Source organism: Tinamus guttatus, unplaced genomic scaffold (genome assembly GCF_059628265.1).
Source record: "Tinamus guttatus ecotype Peru unplaced genomic scaffold, ASM5962826v1 Tinamus_guttatus_pri_ptg000288l, whole genome shotgun sequence".
Taxonomy (NCBI): Eukaryota; Metazoa; Chordata; class Aves; order Tinamiformes; family Tinamidae; genus Tinamus; species Tinamus guttatus.
Window position 1 is genome coordinate 1535317 of NW_028288822.1, and position 21471 is coordinate 1556787.

Here is a 21471-nt window from a genome sequence, read left to right on the forward strand (position 1 = left end):
TTAATATCTTATAGATATGCTGAACAGTTCTAAGGAACTGTCTTTCCACTTGTTGGAAATTATTTATAGCAAATATTAAAAATGTATATGAACTGATTGCTTTTAGTTCCAGACAGTTGCTTTTCTGTGTAGGCTAAGTGCTTCAGAGTGAGGTGGGAGGAAAAAGTGGTGTCCTCTACTCATTCAGAAATGTGGAATAGCTTAAATTGAGGAAGATGAGCAAAGCAATGAAATTGTAAAATTATAATGTCCTGCTCCTGCTTCTCAGGGAGAATTTGATCACTGAATTAAGTGCATATTTCTGCAGCCTCAATGTGCTCAGAAACTGAAAAGATAATACTGTCAATCAATAGAAGAAAAAAACCATTTTAACAGACTGAGCTGTGAGACAGACTGGAGACATGAAGTCCTATTAGAGCATAATGTCTCCCTGAGCCTTTTTGCCCCCACTCTGTATTTGGAGTGAAGTTCCAGCACTGCTTGTCTCGTTGAGACTAATGATTTTGTTGAGCATCCTTTGTGTTTAGTCTGCATAGACTGAAAACAGCTGAACAAGTACAGCCTTCTCCTATACTATATGTTAAGTTTGGGAGTGGGGAGGACTGTTTATGTTTATCTCAATTTTGACCTATGCTTGAGTGTGAAAAAGCAAGAAGAATGAGACTTACTCATTATTTTTGCTGTCAACCCTGTTCAGATGCTGTTTATTTTCACTTAAATATCTTAGACAAAGACCAGTGTTTTGGCTCTGCCTTTACACTCTAGTTCAAATATGTGTGCAAGAGGGTGCATGACCTTTTTCTGAGGAGGATGAAAGATAAATGTAGTCTCATACATAGAAGTAATCCACAACAACAAGCAATCTCATCAGCATGATCATCATCTGCTTTTGTGTTTACATTTACTGAGGAGACTTGTTCAGTTGGACATCGCCAATCTGAAAACAATAAAGGCGTAGCTGCTATGAGCTAAACTGTTTAAAATAAAAAAAAAATCCTCCTGGTTTCATTTGTTGAAAAACAAGGAGAACAGATAGACATATGGCCACCCACTTGGTTGTGCAAATTGAAAGAAGTGAAAATAACTTGTGACAGAATTGCCTGAAGGTTTCATTTAGCCCATCACACATGGCCTCAATAACACTCTGAAACAGTTTCTTTTACCCCCTTCAACCTACCCAACCCCTTCTGCTCTGAAATCTGCAAAGCATTTTTCAAATTAAGTGTGCACTATCTTCCTTTTAAGTTTCAGGAGCAAATGACTTAGAAAGACATGCTGAGAGATTGGAAACAATCTGCATCATCAACAAAGGGAGATGCCTGCTGCTTTGCAAGCACGAGGGAAAATATGCCAGCCACGCAAAGCGCTCTGTGGCAGTAATTCCAAAGCAGATCATGTTTATTTGTGCTATACCCTTGCCTTTCTCAGACCACTACAGGGAGAAGGGTGGATTTAACAATCCTTGGAAAACCATTGCAGTATAGGTCATGTTTTATTAGCGCATTGTCTGGGCTTTGGAACTGACATTTGCCTCCTGAGCCTAGATAATGAGCTTTCTGGAAGTGCTGTGGCTTAATTACCTGTACAAGCATGCGTGAACGGGTATGGGTTTGGTTCAGTTCTTTTGGCTAGGGATTTGACTGCTGAATGTTCTGTAATCAAAACTGTCACTTTGTCATAGTGGAAGAAAGTAAATGGGCCTGTTTGTATACTGGATGCAGAGCTGACAGTGTCAGGAAAAAAAGATGGCAGCTGTTTTAATTTATGATAGAGGAGCTGCTTTTGCACCCTAAAAGAGCAGGGATCACTTAACAAAGTCAGTAGTCAGCTGGTAAAATATTCTGGCGGAACAATAAATGAGTAAAAGGAATTCTGTCATAAAATCTGTAGAGCCATCATGACCTCTTCATGGAAGAAAGAAAATGAACTAGCTTTATGGAAAAAAAAAATGAGCTGCACATTTCTTTTGGAGCAGTTTAATTTTTGGAAGCAGACTGGACAGTTCAATGCATCTGCGTAGTCTCAGTGGATAGGAAGGCATAGGGAATGTCCATTAGTTGTTTCTGCTTTAGAACAGCATGCATGCTTTTAACCTTTCTCCTGATACAGGTTCATATACACGTGTGTATTCAAGTTGGAAGCTAGGTTTATGCAGTTGTATGTAGGAGCTGTTTCCTGATCTGTGCAGATTTGGTAATCTGCTTCATGCACCAAAATACAGGTCCACAGGCTTTACCTGTATTAAATTGTTGAGGACAGGCAGGGGGCTAGAGTTAGGTGTCAGTCAAGGATGAGCTAGGATGGCGCCAGCAGATCCCAAACTGAGAGAAAGGGCAAATTTTCTGAATGGTATCACAACAGTAACAGTGTGATAATCCAGCTCATGGCATTAATATTTCACCTTTCTCTTAAATATAGGCATTAATTTAATATGACTATTACTTTTTACTATTCCAAGCGTTCTGTCACCTTGCTGATAGTGCGCTGCTTTGCAAAGGAAATGAAAGATACTCCTGAAAAGTTTCGGCACTTCTGCTGAAGTGCATCTACCTTGGCTGCGGCACTCTGCCTACGACAGGAAATTACAAATACTGAAATTGCAGTGCCCACGCCTGTAGCTTCTCTGTAATCAACCCTCTTAAAGAGGAAAAGTCCAGCTACTTTGATTTGTACACATTATAGATTTTGATAACTGAGACAAATGGAAAATAAGGTGGTACAGTGCAAATGCAGGAAAATAGCCAAGTATATTGCTTGCTTAGTTTCCTGCCCCTAACTCTTTGATGTTTATCAGTTTCCTGTGCTACAATTATTATTCCAGGAGACTGCAGGTAAGCAATTCACAGAAGCAGCTTAGCAAGTTGCATATAAATCAAGAAAACAATAACTTTCAAAGCTGCCTCATAGTAAATCAGAAGTTTCTTAAGGAGTAACTGAAAATGTTTACATTATTTTATCCTCTTTTGCTTTGATATACTATTGCAGTAAAAATGGGTTTATGTAGTCACCAGTTTTAAAAGAGCTGGCGAGGGGATAAGTGTAAGGCTGGATGTTTTCATATAGATACTTTTTTAATCTCCACTTCGATATAGTTCAGAATTGCCGGTGCTGTGCAGGCAAATTAAAAAAAAAAAAAGAAAATCAGAAGTTTGGTCTGAGAAATCAAGGAGAATTAACTTAAAATGAGATTAATTTTCCTATTATATTATCTCCATTATTTCTCTATTGGATTATCATTTTTAGTTGTAATCACAGTAGATTTTCAGTTTTTATATGCAATGAGAATTTTTTTTTTTTTTAGTAGTAGTAGGAACAGGAACTGATAGTAAAAAGATCAGCAAAAGCTGGAACAGAGGCTTTTGGGAGTGTGAGGTTGATAGCTACTTCAGAGATAGTTAGATAATTAAAAGTAATTAAAAGTAAGTTAAAAAGGTGTTTCAAAATTTGGAGCAGTAAAATCAATTTAGTTGTCCTCAATTCTCAAACAATTTTTGTTACATTACATGGACATTTCTGCCTACTCAAAACTGTTAACAGAGAATACTTCAGCTGGAGAACATGCTCAGGCAATGGGCTGATAGAGAATATAAAATTATTTTGTGTTATACAGGACCTTAAAAATACTATTTCTTGTGCAACATTGACTGAATATCTCACGGTAATATGTATCTCAGGGAAGTAACTTAGAAATAAAGCAACAAAAAAAGTTTGTGTGCCTTCAGAAGAGGCATATGCAACCAACATATGTCAGGAAGCCATATCTAGGGAAAAAATATTCAACTCTTCCTAATACATAAAAGCTAAATAATTTAGGATTATGCTTGGGTTTTACCAGCCTCAGTCAATCACGATTGTTTGTGTGAAAAGTCTTGCTTTTTCATACTTTTTTCATTAAAATATGACAGCTTATCGTGCTCCAAATCCATACATCACTCTTCAGACTGTTTTTTTTTATTATGCCAAAAGCTGATTCCAGTGTATGCTTTTACCACAGATGCACAGAGATTTCCTAAATTTATAAAGCAATACTGATACTGACAGAAATACTCAGTGGGGTTTGGTGGAGGACGTCAGAGTGGCCTGGGAAATGACTCCTGCATCATCCACATCAGCTGTCTGGAGCAATCAGTGTCTGGGTTCAACTCTGAGATTCCTAAAAATGTTGATTCTGCATTTATAGAAATAGTTGCTGGGCTAGTTAAATTCCCCATCTGGATTATAATGTCATATACCATCTTCTACTAGACCTTTCTGTCTAGAATGGTTTGTGGCTGCAAAAGTGCTGTGTGGTTGCTGTGTTATTTTCCCCTTTCACTGTAGTTTTAAAAGTTGTCTGTGAATCCAGTTAGTCTCTGGGTCATTGTGGTGTCTTATTCATGACGTTGCTACTGCCTTATAGCCATACTGAGCTGAGCTGCAGGGGAAGGGGACACTGCTTAGAAGAAATTTTCCTTTTGAAATGTCACTGTTATTCCTTGCTTTTGTTCTTTAATTGTACTCTCTTTCCCAGCCCGCATCTCCTTGAACTCTCCTTCTAAATATAAAAATAGCTGAAACACATATGCTCTTTATTTTTGACTATGTGCAGGTGAATGTGTTTCTTTCTACAGTTGTGTAGAAACCAAATGTCAGCTCAGCAATTTTATTTTTGTTTTCTAATTGATATTCCAAAACATCTTTTCCATAGGATTTTTAGTTAAAGGCAAATAGCTGGAGGGGGGAGAAAGACCATAATGTCTTTTCTATAACAAATATTTTTTCACGGTAGATTTTAACATATGTGCTGCTTTCCTGGGACTCTGATATATTGCTTAGGTGTTTAAAACGTGATAATGCTGGTTTGCATTTACAGGGACTAATAACAGGGATCCAGGAACAGATGAACATGACTGGGGATTTCCATCTTCTTTGCCAGATATTCAGAAAGTGGAAGAAGTAAACAATACTTACAGTTTGTTTTAACAATAAAAAATCCTGGACAAATGGACTTCAGCACTGCTTGGTCTGCAATTAATTTTGTATAGGAAAAGTTCAAGCAATTTTGGCTCTCTCAGGAGTTGGAACTGTGGGATCAATTATTATTCAGTAATCAATTCTTTTTTTTTGATAGAAAACATGATGAGAGGAAAAGCTATTATATTGTCATATTGTTTTAAAGGCTGTGAGTTTTTGTTTGGATGAGTCCATTTTGAAGGTTTTCCTTATCCTTGGCCAATTAGTTTCTGTTTTCAGCAAAAGTTGCTTTGGCTCTTTGCCATAATTCTCTGCCTCATCATCTGAGAAGGTGCAACTGCAAATCATTACATGGGTGAAATAAGTTTAGCTGGCATGCAGTGTGGAGATGATAAATCTCAAGTGTTTTGTTTTGAAATGTTTTGCTTTCGTTAACCTTTGTTAGTTAGGGCTGCTAAATTTCCAAGGTATTAGAGAATTTCATCTCTTCCTACTCAGCTAATGTAACAGCTGATCTATGTATTCTTTCCTGGTATGCAAGTGAAAGCATACTCAGCTGTGTGGCTGCAAAAATTTAACAAAGAGAAGAATTTCAAGACAAACTGTCTCTATTCACCTTTATTTGCACCGTAGATTTTTTTTTCCTGTGTTTAGCCTTAGCATAGTCTACCAGAACCTGGCTCTTCCTCCCAGCTGTACGAACGTGATACTCCTGCTATACTGGGATCAGCATGAGGCAAAAAAAGTCCCTGTGCAGTTTCCTACTTTGGGGAATTTTTGTATCTTTTCCTTGACTGTCTAGAGCGAGCATGCTGGTAATTTCTGCAGGTTACCACTGCCAGTCTGTATGCAAAGCTGCATTTGTTTTCATGTGAGTAATCCCTGTAAGGAGATTTTTCTCTTTAGAATGAGGCTGTTAGTAACTGTAACACAGAAGTGTTGTAGTGGTAAAGACTGAGAGGGGCAACTGGAAGGAAAGGGAACTCAGGTTGTTGATACTGGTTTCACCTGTACCTTTCACTTCACCTTTGTTTTCTCTCAAATCATGTGTCCTCCAGTTAGAAAATACTTCCCTTTGCAGCTGTGGTGTTTCTTGGAGCAGTAAGTGGAAGCTGTGCAGAACCCAAAGGGAAGTCTAGGGAAGAGGTTCTCCTGAAGGACACAGTAGCAAATTTTATTTTGCAATAAATACTTACTAATACATCAATTTCAAATTTATTATTCTGCATTGACCGTATCTTGACAATGCGTCTGTATTAGGAAGCAAATACATATAAATATATTTTGGTCTTTTTAGAAACAAAATGTTTGCCTTTTTGAGTGACAGGGGCTTGCAAATATACCTGTTCTGCTGGGACCTCTACTGGTTATGTGATTCTTAGAATAGTGTGCCTAACCTGGCCCTAAGATCAGAGATGGCTTTAATATGAACTGGGAAGACCTTCCGACCTTTGTGTATTCCAGGGCTTTCTGCAGCCCTTGTAGTAGTAGTCAGCCTCTTCCTGATCTGCTTTGGTATCTTTCCCTTCCAGTCTTGTTGATGAAATAGCCACTGATACTACTCATCTCAGTGCAAAAATTGCTTTAAGATAAGACATGTTATACCTTTCAATTTCATGCTGACCAACACACCTACTCTTTATTAACGGGAGTCTGCCGGTTTTACACACTCATCTTCCACTGTCTGCAATGTTTCCTAAATGGATAAGATTTTTTTGAAAATCATTGTCGTGTTATCTTCTGCACTTGTGTCCAGTATGAAAAGGAAAAATGGCCTGGACTGTTTTTATTGGCTGATGGTTCATTAGTCTTTCTCCGTGATGAGGTTGTCCTTGAAGAATGTTCTTGAGATAACAGTGGGATTTTCATCTTTGTCAGTTCTGTGCATGTCTGTCTGGCCTTTGCTAACTTTGTAGCACGGTGATGAAACTTGTGGTAGCTCTTGCGTCTTTTTTTTTTTCTTTTTTTTCCTACATGCTTAGCATTTTCGCAGCTGCTGATTTTGGCTATGGTATGTTTTTATTTTTCTGATTTTGAAATCTATGTGCCTTTTTACCTTACTGGCTATTTTTAGAGTATTGAGCCCCCCCTCCCCCCCCTTCCAGAAACTTGATTATTTTGCATGGCAGTTTCCAAATGCTCTGTCAAGGGTTGGTTCTGGATCATTTACTAGTGTTAACTGGAGTATTTTGATCCTTACTGTGGTGCTTGGGCAGTTACCTGAGCCAGTTGCTGCGTGTTTATCTCTTCAGGGTTACACTGCCAGCAAATACTGCTGCATCCTTGCCTTCATACTCTATTTAAGAATGTATCCCTTCTAGATTTCAGTTTCGCATGGAGTACAGGCCTCCTAGGATTCTCTTGCTGGCATTCACTGTTGGCCAAGTTGAATAAAGCACCTTCTAGGCAGTGTCATAGGGTGCCAGCATCCTTTTCTGTGTGGTCATATGCAATCAATGATGCATTATATGAATAAACTACTTATACATGACAGAAAAGGGTCTAAAGAATCACAGGGTAATCCTATCTTCATGGTGAACATAGAAAGCACCATAAGTGTAAGTAAGTTTCATTTCAGTAAATTTGCACTGTAAGTGTAAGTAAGTTTCATTTCAGTAAATGCATGGGGTAGTACATTTTCATTTTTCAACGGGACTACATTAAAAAACATTGGGATACGTGTTCAATCGTTTTAATAGTAGGAGCCTCATGTATTAGACTGTATCTCAGTGTTGTTTTTCAAGCATTTTATATTCACTAAACTGAACTAACTCATCTTGGAAATAACACTGTTTTTTGCAAGTCAGGGCTGGAATATGAAAGCAACTAATTCACTGTATAGCTGGAAATAGCAAAATGTCAAAGACCATTTATGCAAACATACTGGGAATAACTGGATGTTGCTTTTTCAGATATTCTTACACATGCAGTTATATTGCATGGACGTATAGATGATTCGGGAGAATTAAAATGCCATGAGGTGGCTGAAATAGGACTGCTGTTACGTGTAGTTATTGAACTCTGATCAGTAGAGCTTGTCTTACTGCTTGGACTTTTGCAGCTAGGGTAATTTATTGTAGCTGCTACACAGGAAGACTTGTTTTATTAAAAAAAAATATCCATTTTGCTTATGCTAAAGATTCACATATCAGTATTAATTCATTTTAACCTTGGATTAAAGCTGGGCCACACAGCAGGCCAGAAGTGCTCTGTGCATGCTGGCTCTGCTTTTCTTCATGCTGCTGATCCTGGAGCTCTGTAGGAAGTTTGGAAGTGTGGGGCATCGGCATGAAGCTTGAAGGCCTTGGAGAACATTTGCCATCAGTGTTTAAAAATGCCATGTCACAGCTGTGGTCTTTTTATTTTGCTTTCGGTGTATTTTTCCCTGACCGTCAAGAACTCATCTGGGCAGAGGGAAAGCCCTCAGAATAATTTCCTAAAAAGCCAAAGGCTCTCGGAGAAGAGGGAAACTGGACGGGGGCCGCCCGGGCTCAGCGGCAGCGGGACGGCCCTGCTGCCCGACACCAGGAGCGCGGCGGCACCAGCTCCGCACCAGCAGCGGCAGCCAGCGAAGCAGCCCGTGCGCTGCTCGCCTTTGCCGCGTGACATATTTGACTCTGTTAGATGTATTACATGAATATTTCTGGCTTTAAATTGGGAACGGCTGTGGTTAAAGTATCCTGGATTCTGTGGTCAAATAGTTGGTGTTGGCAATTTCTGTGGTCACATATTTGGTAAATAATACTTTTTATGAATTCCAGGCTTTTCTCCTCCTAGATAATAATGCTTTCAGAGCTAATGCTGGAAGCTGCTGTTTGGTTGTGTTTGTTGCTTTCTCCTCAATGATCTTCTGTCTTCTCTTCTGTCAGAGATACATTGGTGGGGAAACAGCAGAACATCCTTATAGCTGAATTTAGTGCCTCAGTCTGTAAAAATGAATGTGCATTTTCCATAAATACATCATGTTGTGCTACACTCTCAGTATGTTATTTGCTTAAATTTTGTGCTGAAAGGATGCCTGGTGAGTGCTTTTGGTTGCCTGGAAGGGGAATCGTTGGCTCTTTCTGGATGAGAAGAAATACTTTCTGAAATATCCCATTTTAGCTTAGTGGAGTGTATTCAATTACTTCATTTTGTCTGGTTAATATGAGTGAAGGATCTCATGCAGTGAGGTCTTCTTCATTCAAGGGAGGAATGTTACTAAACAGGACAAAGTTATCTGGGACAAAACAGCAAAAATGTTGAGTGGAACTGCATTTAGGAAGGTCTCTGAACTGCATTTAGGAAGACTTTCAGTGGGCCAGCTCCTGGTGAGAATGGTACTGGTGCAAGATGCTTAGCAGCAGCTTATAAAATTATTTAATACTATCCACTGTTTTCAAAGGCATTACTCGGACAAGTATCTTAAAGATGTTGAGTTTTTTTAAGCTTTTGATAGGTAGATGTTTGTTGTGTGCTGAAAAGACTGCAGGAATGATAGGAATTGAATTTATCAACATTTAAAGGAAGCAGACAAGGTGATTTGGTTGAGCATAGCCCTCTTAAATATGTATCATGTAAAGCCATGTAAAGGTTGATGCCAGCTTGGTTGTCTAAAAAGCAGAAGGCGTAAAGCGGAGAAATAGCCTGAATGATTTCAGTGGTCTCAAGAAAATTATACCTTTTTAAACAAGTCTAATTTTGATTATACATTTTGTTGGTAAAAATATCTGGTATTGTGATAATATATGTGGATAACAATAAGGTTCTGGATTTAATAATGTGCTGAAATCTGCTGAAACAATCACCAAAATATAAAAATGAATTTTGAATATTTTAAATTGATTTAAAGTACGCACGTGTATAATTCATCTATATTTGTGGACAGGAATACGCTTTTTTTCCATGTACTTTCATATTAATGGAAAAAATCAAAAGATCCCCTAGTATGTTTTTAGCTATCATGCTGTGCTAAAGATGCTTTCCATTTACCAGTGTCACTTTACTATTAGAAATATGAGTATGGCTATGAAGGCCAGCTGTTCTCTTCCCATGGCATTAGTAAAAGGAAAAAAAAAACCTTTATGATTGCTAGTCTTGTTTAGAATGTTTCTGGGACAAGTTTTCTAGAATTTTCTTATGTTTTTTCATTTCTTTCCATTAAAAAAAACTCAACAGCTTATCCCTTTTCCTTGTTGAAATGATAAAACAGACAAATAAGTTGGCTGACCTTTTTGAGATCAATTTTGAGCTTTCCATTTCTTCATTGTCCTGAATTGCATCTTTCTGTTTGGTAATTACTGGAAGGATATGCATTTAGAAAGTATCAGTTGTTTCTGTATCTCATTAAGTCGGACTGAGGCTACAGTGAGAAGGCGGAAGATGCTGATTCTTGGCACTCCTCATCTTTCATCCTAACATGCTTGAGGAGAGAAAGAAAACACTTCCTTTGCCTCTGTGAAACTGGTATGTTTGTGTGTGGGTTTGTACATGTGTATGCCATATAGCTGTGGAAAACACTACGTTAAAAATACTATACTTTATACCTTTTTTTTTTCTTTGGTTGGCTGGAATTCTTGTTTCAGAATCACTCATCATGTGTGCACAAATAGAAAATCTTGCTGTCTCAAATAATTAAAAAAAGATCACCTGATCACAGCAATTTGGAGAATTAAGGAAACCTTCAAAACCTGCAAGACTGGCAGTGAATTTGCAGAAGTTTAGGCTGTGTGTGCATGTCCTGGTGCTCCCCTGCCATTGCATTTTGGAAGACACAGCTGCAGGAATGTCAGTCATACTGTCCTCTTGTCCTTTTTACATCACTTTCATGCAACACACTTGGCCTCCCGCTGGTTTCTGAGGGAGACCTCATTCTTCAGCTTCTTTGAGGCTGCATCTCCTTCATGGGATACTATTGTGAATAAAGACACAGCGTGAAAGTTCCATCCATAGACCTGTAGTCCAAAGGAAAATACTCCCAAGGGAAGGACTTTCTAGAATAATAGTGAACTTACAGGATTATTATTTTCAGTCCCATAACATCTCTGGGCAGACATGCCCAAGGAATGAGGAATTTATTTCTGTTTTGTCTGGAAGTCTCACCTAGATTTAATCTTGATATGGTAGAAATACAACAGATGGGTCAGGTGAATTTTGATGATTGGATTGAGGAGGAAGGTAAAAAGAAAATGAGTTTTATAAGCAAGCAACACAGAAAGGTGTAATGCATAAGTGAGAAGAGCACAGTAAGGAGTTTGGAAAATGCATTTTGTGGAAAGTAAGACTTCCATTTTATTTTTTATTTTATTTTATTTTGTTATATTACATTATACATTTGGCAGAACTTCTCATTCTTCTAGCTTTAATGAGAACACAAGCCAATGTCCAGAGCTTCTGTAGATTAATAATCAAGTCTTTTCAGGTTCTTCTTCTCTCTCCTTGTTGCTTTTCTTTTCTTTCCCCGTGAAATTTGCACATATTATTTATTACAAAATTGCTATTCTGTTTCTTGAATCTATGATTAGAAAGGCGCAGTGACACTTTGGACTTCTCAAATACTAGCTGGCACTTTCTGTACTTCCTGTATGATACTTTCCAAACATTAACTAATTAATCTTAACCACAGGAGGAGGAGATATTGTAAGGAGTTATTGTAATTCAGTGATGCTCAGAGAAGAGAAAACAAAGGCAAGACAGTGAAACAAATGGTTCAGAAAGACAGTATAGTTGGGAGTAAAGGCCTCTGATATGCGCAGACCTGCTTGGCAGTCGGGTAGCTAGAACATATTTCTGAGGTTGAAAAGCTATTCTGATTTTTTGCTCCTAAACTTATTTTTCCCTCCCACTTCTTAATTCTCTGTTGGTTTAAACAAGCAAGAATAGGCTTCTAACAAATTTGGCAAACTTTAAATAAATTTTTATTAAAGACAATCTTGTTCACTGGAAGGGTTTCTGGCATTCTTCCAGTCCTTTTGAGACCACTTTAAGATTCTGTTACAATATAAAAGCTTTCTTAATTATTATACCATTCATTTTGCCATAGTACATGTAGTATATTACATTAAGTTTAACATTCCCTTCAGCTCTCTCTTGGGGAAATTAACAATTATGAGAGGGACATAGGTAACTCTCCAAAAAGCAGGTTAAAGAAGTGAAAAAAAATGATATTGTCAAAGGAATAATCTCTAATAAAGGCAGTTTTGTCTGCTGTGTGGCCTGGATTTTTTTTTTTTTAAACCTATCCCGTGAGTAAGAAGGCATCTTCACTGAACTTAAGTTACAATGAAAAACATTCCTATCCTAGCAATATATTGAACCGTGAAGTAGCAGTCTCTCTTTGGTCATCTCAATGAACATATTTGCTAGCGATTTATCAGGTGTTAGAAGACTGGTAGGTATGTTCTTTTATGTAAAGAAGCCTAGTTCTAAATAGTAACTACCAAAGAACCCGCAGAACCTCAGTAAATCCTCAGAACCTGAGTGCTGGACACACTCAAAATGTGTTCTGAGCAGACCCTTTTTTTAAGGAGGAAAATCCTTTTATTTCTATCCTTCCTGTTGACCTAGTAGTTGTGTTTGCAGAGGCAGAACAACCATGTCCATCCACTAGAGGGAAGGTTTATCAGAACTTTTTTTTTCCCCCAAAGATTTCTTATCTTTAGATTCTACATATTTGAATTTTTTGTTGCTTAGAAAGAGCTGTAAAGCCTTTCTCTTCCATCCCCACCCCCTAATTTACTGGGGGTGGTGAGGGGGAGGAGGGGGTGGAAATAGAAAGAAAACCACTTTGTGTATTACAAAGCCATTTTGCAGCCCAGAGCAGTCTTTCCTTTTCAGCAGCCTCCCCTGACCCCCAACCCAGTTCTCCCTAATCTCCACTATGTTTTTAAATATAGCCTGGAGTACCTGCCAGCTGCATACCCAGCCTTCAGAGAGCCGTCTGTTGGGGGGAATCATCTTTCTCCTTTCACTTGCAGCCAGTGAGGAAAAGATTGTGGAGCAGTGGAGGAAATTTCATATTTTGAGTTCTGTTATTTGATCTTTGCTTACTTTGCAAGGCAGCTGATTCACCAAGAACTGCTCATGTAAGATATTTTGTAACTTGCTGTGGTTAGAAGGAATCAGTATTGTGCCCCTGGAGGCTCGAGCTGAGGATGCCTTTTTTTGTAAACCTCCCTAGGTCTCCAAGTAAAATAACAACAAGAATTTCAGACACGCTTACAGTAGTTCTGCTGGATCAGTAAAAGAATTTGGGTGTAGACAGCTATTTTGCTTTCAGGATGTGGGGGAGTTGAGTCATGGAGCGCAAGGGCGAAATAATTCTGTGATAGAGGCTATTAGGACAAATTTGTCTTAATGGAAGGAGACAATTCCAAAAAGAACCAAGATGTGAATGGCTGTGGCTCTAGGTGAAATATCGAAGACAATAATTTGGCAATCTGTTTTTGCTCTGCTTGTATGCTCCCAATGAATTTCGTTCGCTGGGTTGACTCTAGCTATTTTGTATGTGTAGGTGCACATGATCTTAACAGTGAAGCATTTCTACCTGACCAAATTCCATTGGGAATATGTCAGCTCAGCTGATTATTTAATACCTGGTATTTCTATTCTGTGGTTCATGCCTTTTGGAAGTTACATTTTCTGTTGATTCAGAGTGATAGCAGCAAGTGAGAAGTCAAGACAACCATGTGAACCCTTTTGCTGAAGCTGTCCCATGAGTATATTTGTACAACTGTTCATCCTTCACTTCCTAAGGTGTTCAGGAGGCAGCAGGAGTACACATCTGCAAAAAGTCAAGAGTGAGAAATTGCTTTTAGATGTTAGAGTTGTCCACACATAACAGGTGTAGGTTGAATGAAATGCATAGGACTAAACTTACAATTTGTGGAAAATATCTTTCTAATTTGCATAAATGCAACATTGCTTAAATGGATTGAGAAGGAGAGGTGTCTTCTAACCCCTAGATGTACCATGCTCTGTGTACCATGTTCTGTTTTCCTTTATATGGGAACAACTGGCTTGGGCTACTGTGGCTCATCAGCTAAAGAAACTGATGTCCATCAGGCTAGGAGGCTTGGTTTTGCCTCAGGGTCTTCCTGTGCCTTTTAGAGGGGAGTGAAGTCTTACACATGCGTTAAGTAGGAGACATATATGATCCATAATTTTTTTCTTTTTTTAAAAAGCCTGGAAGGAAGGGGAAAAGAATCTTCTTGACCTGCAGCAAGGGCCAATGTCAAATGGTCTAATGATGCAGCCATCTCTTGAGTCCATAGATATCTGAAAGCCTTGAAAGCCCTTCAAACTATCCGTATAGCTGTAGACATGTGTGTTATGAGAAAAGGTCAAAGACTGTGCTCATAACTTCATGGAAATTGATAGAAAAGACCTGTTAAGTCATCTAGTCTATCTTCTTGCCAGTGCAGGATAGTTCCCTACAGTATACTTTTTTGTTCTCTGTTCATATTGTATAAGGGAGTTGCAATTTTTATGGCCTTGGCCTTTTGACAGTATAGGCTGTATGGAATCTCCTGATTGTTTTAGTTGCCTGAGTGAGAAGGAGTTCAATCCCACATTCCCCAAGTGCCCAAAACTGGAATAGAAAAATATTAGCAAAAATTACCTAAAATTATGTAACATTCAGTTAAAATTGTTGAGACTGCAAAATAAAACTGTGGAATATCATTTATTTTTTTCTAATAAGCTGTACATAATGTTTAAAGTAAAATAATCTCTTATCCCTCCCACCCCCACTTTGCTATCATCCTGTCTTTCGTTTTGGTCCATCTGGCGATGGATTTGAATTATGGCATATTATTTCTCTTTCCCTCTGGACCATAACTTTCTTATCAGTTTCCTTTGGCTCCTGGTGCTTACTCACACTCTTGCCTCTTCATCCTGATTTTCTCACATGTTTTTCTCTATTTCCTTTTACTTTGTTGGCTCTTTTCTCCCTTGGTTTTTAGAAAAGGAATTTATTGGTTTGCAGTTGGAGTTTTTCGCATAATATTTTTTGGTATTTATCATTGTTTCCCTCCCTCCACCTCCCCCCCCCCCTTTTTTTTTCTGGGTTAAGGTATTACTTTCTCATTCCAACGGAGAAGGAATTAGAAGTGCTTATCTCACTGTGAAATGAAAAGACTCTGTTCTGCTGTTCCAAGCCACCATGAGGAAGTTTCTGGCAGTGAGAAGAGGTGTTAACTGCTGCCCTGAAAGGCTACTGAACTTAACATTAGTACGGAGGTTATTTTTGTCACAGCAATGTGAATAATTTGCTAAACTAATTAAAAATAGATTTGCTTTCCTCAAGAAGGAGCAGAGTACATCCACATGGAGTTTTGCTACATGAATGGAACAAAAGAAAGTAAAACTGCAACCGGACAGAGAAGTCTAGAGTAGGATGCAAATATTTTGAAATAATGCCTTGTGCTATAAAAATGACTCCTGAATTGGACACTCTTTTCCGTGCTCAAGTGTTTAATAATTTAGTTTTGGTTACTGATGCTATCAAGGCCAAAGATTATTGTAGCCTTATGCCACAATGTAACTCAGTGCTGTGCTCCACAGCTGGAGTTTTCATTAAAAAAGTTATATTTTAACATTCTAGAGTGAATGCACCCTCTTACATGTCCTTCAGTTTACAAAGCAGGGGCAGATTGCAGTAGCTTTAAGGAACTTCATAAAGTCTCTGATGCTTCTTGTTTGTATAGTGGAGACCCGAGGATGAGTTTCACCAGTCTTTCCTAGAGAAATTCACAAAAAGTAACCAAAATCAGAAATGCTTATTTATCATTAGCCTAAGCATAATTAAAAAAAAAAAAAAGGGGGGGGGGGAAAGGAGGAAAATCTGATGTGAAGGATGTATAAAAATCTGGCATTTCGTTGAAGGTAAAGCCTACCCTGTCCAGGCGTTAATGGGATAGCTTATTCAGCTAAGTTAGACATGAAGCCCTGAAACCTCAAGAGCAGTAAGCAATATTAATTAAATTTGAAGTGATTCTGGATGTTGGCAGGACCTATTCCTAAATCATGTACATGCCTTCCTGTTTCTTCCTGTCATTGTTTTAATGCTACAATAAAAAAAAAAAAAGAAAAACTCAATTTTATAAAAACGGGAACTGATCCTGTTAGAAACATTCTGTCATGGGTGCAAAGTGCTGTCTATGTGGACAATTAAAATAGGGCTTTGTATCCAGCTCTGGGTAGATGAGCAGTTAAACTTGCTAACGCCAATGTAAAGGCTAAAATCTCTGCTGTCTGTAAAAAGCCTTTCAAAATAAACTACAATTAGAGCCATAAGCAATATTAGTTTGCTTACTCACAACAAAGAGGTAATCACACTGCAGGATTAGTACTTTTTGAAAGACAAGGAAAGCTCTAAGGTTTGGCATGAAGACTCTTAATTCCTGAGGAAAAGGCGGCGTATAGAGTTTTATTACCTCACAGATTAATGGCATTTAATATGACGAATGCCATACTGTGGTGACAATATAGTCTCTGTGTTCATGAAATGGCATTTTTTTTCAAGTAACAGCTCCAGCTTGGAGCTTGTACTTTGGATTTTCTGCAGATCTAAGCCAAAGAGGCTTTTAAAGGGGGGAAGAGATTCTTTTGATTAAAAAGAAGCCAGATATGAAATTAAAGAAGCAGTTCAGAGGTAGCTCTTATGTTTTGGCAATGATCTTTCCTTCAATTTCAGCTTTTTATTTAGAGACAGCTACACTTTTTAACACTTACCTTCTTATCTGCAGCAAAAGGCCTAATATTTGAAACAGCAGTTTGGATTTATAGGAAGAAATACTACATGTATTTCCTTTTAGGAGTATGGGAACATTAGAAGTGCCACAATGACGGGCTAACTCCCTCTAGCTCAGTATCTCATTTTTGACAGCTGCTTGCCTCAAAAAGTGCAAGAATTCCATTTCATTCAGCTGTGGCATAATCTGTCCTCTCTGCTGGGTCTTGCCCTGCTGGATTTTTATAACCGCATTAATCCTTCTCTCTCTCACAGTTAGATTGTACCTCTGTCACCGCTCCAAAATAGGATACAGCAGGTCAAAGTACAGTGTGTCAGAGAGGTGTTTCTGAACATGAAGAGGAACTGGGCCCCTTGGACACCCACGTCTCTTCCTGTTTCCCTTTCACATGGAATAAATTGATTAAGTTCACTAATGTTTTCTGTAATGCTGTCTAGAAAATTTAAAATTTAGAGTGGTGGTGAGTAGAAAAAAGAAGTGCTTCTCATCTTCCCTGAAAGGATCACATTCATGGCCTTGATTTTCCCTTAAAGCTTTCCTGACTCCTAGTTGTGTGAGCAGGCCAGGAATGCAGGACAGTTGTTTCCCTTCCAACTTTCAACTTGTAATCATTTCTAATGAAAAGACAATTTCCTGCAGTAGGTTTACAAACCTCCGCAAAGCCCTGTATGAAAAGCAAGGGTGCACTGAGATGAAACCTGAGGAAGAATTGCACAAGTCTGTAATCTTTGGACAAGGAAACCATGTTCAGACCTTTGGAAAAGGAAACTGAAGTTAGGGCAGTGGGGAAAGGCTCATGCGTGTGCAATTCAAACAAGCACTGGTTCACTGATTGCTCTAATAAGCTTGTATTTCAGTCTGTCACATCCCTTCCTCATTTTCTTCAGTAAGCACAGAGCAGATGAGAGCATTTTGGTGATTAAAAGATCTTCTGAAAGTCAAGTTTTATAATTGCAGCCTGGTGCTTTTGTTATAAGCAGCCAAATGACTCCACGTCATTTTTCTCACTTACAGTGCCCTGGGCCACTTCATGTATAGGCAAACTTGGTGGCCAGGTAAAACCACAGCTAGTCGCGGTAGGGCTACCTGAATTACCTCTGGACTTGTCCTAAGCGTTAATAGAGGCAGCTGCACTGGTGCCTGTGGTGGCTCTGTGCAGCGACCCTGCACGCTGGGGAGGCAGAAGGCTCCCCAGGACACCAGCATATACCTTACAGTGTGTGTTGACTGGAATGCAAAGAAGAAAAAGATGACATATATATCTCATACTCAGTTAAAAAGAACTGGTTTGGATTTAGTTTCTGGTTTTGCGGCTTTTTTGTTTTTAATCTGGAATGTGTATTGAATTTTTCTGCTGCTTTGCATAGCTGAACTATATAATTGAATTAGAACTAGCAAATGCTGGATTTGTGCTCCTCTGTGTAGGGAGGCAAAATTGGCAACTTGAACAAGGAACGAATGGGCATGGAGACAACTATCCACCTGTGCCTCCAAGGCAGTTCCCTCAGATAGGGATTGAGATTTGCTGGCAGTTGAAACGTTGCTGTAGAACCTTTCCAGGGGGTAAACACATCACGTCCTTTCACATTTTCACCAGTCTAGCATTTTTCCCAAGTAGATGCTTTTTATATTAGGTTTTTTAATGGTAGCTTTTTTTCTGTCATGCCTGAAGGAACATGCAATTGAGATTTTAGAGGAGAAAAACAAAAAAGAAAGAGCCTAAATGAGATAGATTTGCAATGGCATATCTCTCCAGTGTCAGATTTGTAACTTATTTGTGTATATACAATATTTTAGAGGGCATGAGGACCTGTGGTCAGTTTTGTTGCAGATCATGACATTTTCTGTGCCATTCCGTAGAAATTTTCTAGATAAATGGTGTTCTCAGAATCTGTGCTGAGTGGTACCATGGAGTTAGAAGAAACTTTGTAAACAAAGGAAACGGAAAGTTTGGTTAAGATATTATTGGCTAAGAAAAAAAGGCTTATTACAACTCTAAGTTTGTTTTGGGTTCTTAGTGAGCTTGGAATTAAAATGTAGGTTTTTCTGTGACTGGAAACATAATAGAAAAACACTAAAAATTTCCTCTACATAGCAACATTGGAATTTATACATCTGTGATATTATTTCATTTTTTTAATGAATGATAAATTTTGTTGTTAAAACACTGGATTTTGGAATATACATTTCAAAGAGCTTAAAGGATGGCCCTGATTACGTATGTTTTTATGCCAGTGGCAAGAGGGTTAAACAGCTACAGTTCTAACCTAAAATTATTGTAGGTGTCACCTTTAAGTCATAATAAAAGTACTCATTTCTGAAAAGTAACAGAAAGAACATCTAAAATGGTAAGAATATTCAGAATAGGGAAAGCACAAATGGAAAAAAAATAGGCTTTTTACTGAAAGTTCTGTGCCCTGCAGTAAATAAATTGGGATGTTGTAGGTATGCATGCTATGCGCAAATCTCCATACGTCCTAGCTTACTAGAGATCTGATCTAAAATAATGCTTCAAAGAATCTGCTTTCTTCAGAATATGATGTGGTTTAGATGCTTTCATTTGAAGCTTCTTTGACAGTTGGCTTTTAAGTCTTGAATGTTTTAGTATCTCTACCACTGGAATGTAGTAACTAAGCTAATTCTAGATTGTGTAAATATCTATAGGAGGGAGATTTTTTTGTTCTTGTTGAGAGTATGAAATCTATAAATACGATATGCACATGCCCTAAAAAATTGAGAATTGTACTGGGAGTTTTGCAGTGTTCAAAATTACATGTGAGCATGTTCTGCTCCGATGCTTTGACCAGGCTATAGGAATAAGAGGATAGGGGATATCTCTGTTTTTGCCTTTTATTATTTCTTATAATTAAAATACTGGATGTTTGCTCTTAGAAGACTTCTGAGATGACTTCTGAGAGTCTTGTATTTCTGGTTCTTATCTTCGCTCTAGTAATCTTAATTATAGATTCAAATGCATTTCCAGCTGGAGTTGTGGTCCTTGTAGGGAAAGAGTAGAACTGAAATCACTGATAAACTGTATGTGAATAGCAGTCTGCTTTGTACTTCACCAGTGTGGAACCAAGACTTAATATACTACTCAATATTATTTTTATCAGATTTTGATCCTGCTAGAGTTTGAGCAATGAATTATTCTCTTAGAATTGATGGCTCAGCATTAGAAGAAAAGTTCTTTTCAAGCAAGGGTATCGTAGAACTCTTTATTGACTTTTTATGTAAAAAATTGTTAACCCTGAGTTGATCTTCCCTGACTTCAGCAAATATTTATTTCTGGTGCTTGACATTTAATTGTTTTTGTTTTCTTCCCTTTGATTTCTTAAGGCTCAATTTTGTTTGTTCCACTCCTGGGGAATTTTTACTTAAGGTATTAATGTTATCACATAAACTCTTAAGTATTGAAATTATTTCTGAAAGTGATGTTTAGCAATTTTAAAAGATTACTTTGGTAAAAAGATGAATATTGGTTATGTGATCAAAGAACAGAAAATGAGATTCCATTTTCATTGCTATGTATCCTTTAAAGTATTGAGATTTCACATGGTTCATGTGGTTTGCAACTGTCATGAAACCACAAGGGAGCCAAATACATGAAAGCCAAATGCATATGTACATATTTTATTTTCATTTTGCTAGGAAAGAGATGTTATTTGCACTTGAAAAAGCTTTATGATTCCAAGGGGAAATATTTAGTCAATCTATAAGCTATGCTAAATCATTTCCTAAAGAATCTCTCTTTATATAAATAGTATAAATTTATATGTAGTATAAAGAAATCAATCTTTGCTAATTCCACCTGTAAGGAGGGCACTGGGCTCTTCTATGAAATAGAAATAGAGTGCTAATTTGCAGCATCTAACCATGCATTGAGATCCAATAACATAATGTTTTTATTGTTCTTTCTCTCTCTTCCCTTCCTTTGCCAACTCCCTTTTGTCCATCCTACATTAATACCTCTGAGAAACAGGAAGCAGACATAATATCACTTTTCTTGATGCTCATAGTTAGAAGTCAGTAGACTTCATTCCTCAGATGGTTTTCCTCAAATAGGAGAGGATCCAGCCAGGTCTACATTAAAAAGTAATTTGGTGAAAGAGGAGAGGGTAAGTACTTTGAAGTAAGAGATGCTGAGGCCTAGTACATTGGCCTAGTACATGATTTGGGGCAATTTGCCTGGTCCCCAATAAAAAAAAAAAAATCCTTACCCCTTGTGGTCTGAAGCTACCCAAAGAATGAGCCATTGGTTTGTGCCCTTGTGTCCCCAGGCATGTGGGGAATGTTTGTGGTACCACTTCTGTTGTGAGGCTTCCAGTTTGTTTTCATTAGAAGGGAATTTTCAAGTTCATCGGAAGAACAGATTGAACCAAAACTTGCTAAGTGTGGATGATAAGGGGATTTGCTTCCAAAACCGTGTTATTGCTCCAAACTGAAGCAATAATATAGTTGCAGGAGTAAGATTCTTGGCTCCCAGGGAGAAAATAGGCCTAATAGCTGTATTTTTTTTTCTTTCCCCTCTGCACAAAGATCAGGATTTCTTATGTAGATTCAGGATTTCTTATGTAGATAGGGGAATGGATAAGAGGTAAGGAATTTTTGGCAGTACCACATCTACTCTCTTCTAACTAAAAACTTCCTTAAATTTAGAATTAATACTTTATTAACATTTTTTCTGGAATTCTTAATTATGTTTGCTAACATCCATTTGAATAGAGAATGATCATGACCATTTACAGATTGATTACTGGTCAGACCAGATTTTGAAAAGATGAAT